Source organism: Panicum virgatum, chromosome 9K (genome assembly GCF_016808335.1).
Source record: "Panicum virgatum strain AP13 chromosome 9K, P.virgatum_v5, whole genome shotgun sequence".
NCBI lineage: Eukaryota > Viridiplantae > Streptophyta > Magnoliopsida > Poales > Poaceae > Panicum > Panicum virgatum.
In genome coordinates, this window is record NC_053144.1 from 7,610,611 (window position 1) to 7,615,027 (window position 4,417).

The 4,417-nt window shown below is 45.3% G+C and overlaps 1 long non-coding RNA gene across 1 annotated transcript; it reads right to left on the bottom strand.

The window, feature by feature from the left end:
• Positions 1–95: 95 nt before the first annotated feature.
• On the bottom strand, positions 96–2,104 carry LOC120648493. The gene is made up of 2 exons (XR_005664967.1): positions 1,706–2,104; positions 96–477 (listed from the first exon to the last, which is right to left on the bottom strand). It is a non-coding gene; the product is annotated as an uncharacterized LOC120648493 (long non-coding RNA).
• Between the last annotated feature and the right edge of the window lie 2,313 nt (positions 2,105–4,417).

Here is a 4,417-nt window from a genome sequence, read left to right on the forward strand (position 1 = left end):
AACCCTGTCCTGTTGCTATACCTACATCTCATCATCATTCCCCGTCCAGTCTCAAATTTCCATTCATTCCATCTTAAATATAATAACTCATATAATAAAATATAAAGACATCCTATATCTCGTGAGTAACAGAAAATTACTCGACTTCTACCGAGACCTATTAAGCATAGCAGTACTAACGACTTACACATGCTAGTAATATTCAACCCAAGGGAACCTAGGGATCATGCGACTAAGGTTTCAAATAATTCCTAAAAACATAATGCACAAGTAATAAACATATATACTGATTCATAATTTAAAATAGTAGGTTATGCAGCGGGGCTTGCCTGAGGGTAACACTAAGTTAGTGTTAATACTAGCAAGGCCTTGGGCCCTTCCGACCTTGGGCCGGGTCTTCACGAATTCCTTCCCAATCCTGCTTCGCCGGTCCTGGACTTCATGATCCATTCGTAGACGATGCTCTCACCACGGGTTCTATATGAATGCGTATCAAATGCCAATTAATGCACATGCATATTTTCAAACACACATAGGGCATAATCAAATAAGAGCTCAAACAAAGACTAGAAACTTGCATAAACATAAAAAATCATTAGTTGTTACACCAACACGAGAGTATACACACGTGTAATTCAAAAGTTCAACCATTTCTAAGCTCGATTAAGCAATAGTCAACCCAAATATCTAGTAACTAAATCATCACTGGATTACATATTCTCATCATCCAATTTACGAAATCAAACATATATATTAATTATAAGCTATGTTACAAACATCCCAAATGGGAGCTAAGATTTTTATGGTGGGCAGATGTTATCCAAATATGGCTACTATACAAGGATTACATGCTCAGAGTCTGTACCAAATTAATATAACTAAAACAAGTTTTAATTGCAATAAAGCATGCTGGAGCAAGTTAAATGTAAGGATTCACATTTTCTACAAAAGCATGGCCTTATTCAAGTCATATAGGTCAATACAACACCATACAAAGCTAGTGGACCCATATTTCCTATTTTTACACACTTTCATTGTCTATAAACTATTTATTAAGTACTAATCAAGTTACATCAAGAACTCATGCACATATGCGCCCGTAAACCTAAGACTTCCACCGTAGCACATGCATCACCTGACCTACTTACCATAAAAATTTCATGGCAAAAGGAGCTACATAACTACGGGTAACATAGATAAACATCTAAAGTAATATTTTTCTACTAAAACATGAAAGATTATACATCTACTGCATGGATCTGCTTACAAGGATCCCAAAACATCCTTACTTTCCCTTTTATGATTTTTCTATGATTTACTATGCATTTTCAAAGTTTATAGCCACTTAAAATAATATTTAAACTAGAGAAAAAATTATTTAGAAACTGAAGATCAATCTGTAAGGAAAATTGTAGATCTTAGAACAAGGAATCCAACAAATTTTAGTTTGCATTTTTTTGATTTTTCTACGATTTACTATGGTTTTCCAAAGTTTCAGCCGGTTTATTGAAAAAGAGCCATTCGCAACACTATTCATTTGAGTCTACGGTTGTGCAGATAGACCCCTAGACTTGTTTCAATTGTCGCACAAGGTCCCCTATCGCGATTTGGAGCAGAGGAGCACGAGAAACAACGATTTCCCACGATGGGGGCGCTTGCCGGCAGCGAGGAAGGGGTGGGGGAGTACGAGGGACACGAGAGCTACCTGTGAGTGGGTTCAGTTGGGGTCGGGGATGGCCGGAAGTGTGGGCGCAGCGGAGCAGTGCCCCGGCGGCCATGGGCACAGCACTCGGCGGCGCTTCCGGCGAGAGGGCGGCGATGGGTAATCCGGGAAGCGCCAGCAGGTCGAGGGCGACCCATTCCGAGGGACAGTTTGGGCGGAGGACGACCGGAGAGGCGGATCGACGGTGAAGCAAATCTTCAAGCAGCTTCAATTGTGACTGGTGGTGGCTAGGCGATTCTAGCCGGGAGGAGCTAGGCTAGAGGTTGGGGAAGGTGGAGGAGGAGCTGGGGAACTTCTGTGCACAAGGAATCAAAGCAGGGTGACCGGAGGAGATCGATGGGATGGGGCGGCGACGGGACGAGCTCAGCTCGGCTCTGTCTAAGCAGGGAAGAAAGAGAGTTGAGGGGAAAAAAATAAAGATCGGGAGAAGATAAGGCTGGGTTGGAAGGCGTCCAACCGGTCTGACCGGTTTGACCAACCGGTCGGACCGATCCGGACCCGGGGTGTTACAATGTTCCTGGGACTGTGCTTCCACGTTGGGCGGACTTCTTCATCTTTGCATGTCGTTATGGGGATTGCTCTCCCAACGGGGTCAGCAGGCTTACATCTGCTCCTGTCTTCTACATGGACAACAAAGCTCTAGGCTTCGTCTTTGATGATCTCCGATACAAGTTTTGGCCCGGGCAAGATCAGGGTTGTATCATTGACAGAGAGTTTTATATCGAACTGGGGTTTAATTTAAGGTTTGTGTCACTGCAAGCCGCCTGGAGGTATTGCTGGGGACCATGCTTGGAGACACGGACTGGCGCAAGGCACTCAAAGCATATGGATGATCGATGATCCAGTTAAATTAACTGAACATTAGTCGCTACTTGCAATGCTCGTTATTGTTCTTGCTTGTAACAGTTAAATTTGGATAGGATGCTCAAAGATTCGTGGCAAATGGAGTTCTTTTTTTCCCTTCTTGTCTGCGTGTCGTGCGTGTGAAACTGTGGATTGGATTATTAGTTGTGCACATGAATTGAACCGGATACGCCGGCCTCTCCCTAATGCATCCTATGCATTCCTGTATAATTCCCTGCTTGGATTATAAAATGATTCAAACACTACTGTACACTTTTCCGGAACAAATCTTTCTTGCCTTTCTTTTTTTCACATTAGTAGCTTTTTTTTTTTGAGAAACCGGGTGACATTAGCCTAGGGTTCAGGCGACCGGTTCTTTTGTTCCTCCAGAGCATCTCCAGCGACCACGGCGATGGCAACGTATCTTCTGGGGATGGTGCTGTGAGGTATGTCTCCTCCTACCTTGAGAAATCGGGTTGGAGTCTCCCTTTTGGGGTTGTTTCGTCGCTGCTTGCTTGGAGGTCGCCAGCACGTCTTGAGGCGCCGGATCTCCTTTATCTCGGCGACGGTTTGCTCGGGCGTTCATCGATTCAAGTGTGCATCGGCTCCTGCGATGTGCCGACTGTTGTAGCGTTAAAAATGTATGTTGCTTCTACGGAAGTTCCTTCGTCGAGCTGGGAATCGGCTTCAAGTTGCAGCTTTGGCGCTCCTCTCTTCGTGGGTCAGAGCGTCGAGCGGCGGCTCCGGTGGCCGGCGTCGAAGATGACCGGGAATATCTTACAAGGACTTGGGTGTAATTTTGCTTTTATCAGAGGTGTCTTTGTAAGAAGTGCATGTAAACTTTCACATTAGTAGCTAGTGATGTTTATGATCGAAACTAAAGTTTGGTATGGTAGGGCGAGCTTTGCATCCACCTCCCCGATAGAGGTGTGGCCCGGTGGGCCTTGTCGGCCGTCGTGGTGAGGAGGTTTGGCCCAAAAGTCCTCCTCCATCCAAATGCTACTACACTTGTGTACAAATAAGGATTATGGAAACACCTCATTGTGGTAGGAATCATTTTGGTTCGTGGTAGTATGCCTGATGATATATCCTGATGAGAAGTTGTTGCTTGTACAAAATTAAATGTAACCAAGTTGTTGCTTGTACAAAATTAAATGTAACCAAGCGGGTGCTGCTAGGGCTACACTACATATGATTGACGAGATGAGATCGCACTTGAGAGAATTAGCTGGACAGATATAGATAGATAGTCAACAACGTTAATTGGCAACCAAAACCATACATGCGCATGGAATGGGATACGTATTCTTTCCCAAGACGAAGCTGGACGCTAATCTAAAATGACATGCTTCTCGTAGTCATCTCCCGAGATCACGGCATCCATCTGATCCTCAGGCATCACTACGCCATCCTTCTCCAGGAACAGGCCTAAGAAGCTGTTAGAAAAGTCGTTGATCCTAAGCACACCATCGTCGTGCGATGTCAAGGCCGTCGAGTGCGCTGCACAGATTCCAGAACACCACCTGCAGCACGAAGCAGAACCCGCAACTCCTGAACATGTCCGCCAGGATCCTGTAATTGGCCTTCTAACGGCTCACGGATGCATTGTCGAATTCCTTGTCAGTCAGCACAAAGATGGTCCTGATCATCTTCTCCGGGCTCACGCCTGCTCGCCTAGCATAGCGGTATATATGGACTCGAAGATAGGCCTCAGGTTGATCCTATCGCTGAAGTGCACTCCCAATGCCAGAAGCTTGCGGATCCCGTCCTTGATGTCCGTATTGGCCGTGATGGAGTGCGGCTGCGGGTCCTCGCCAGTGTTTAAAATAGCGGGTTAAGGCATTTAACGGT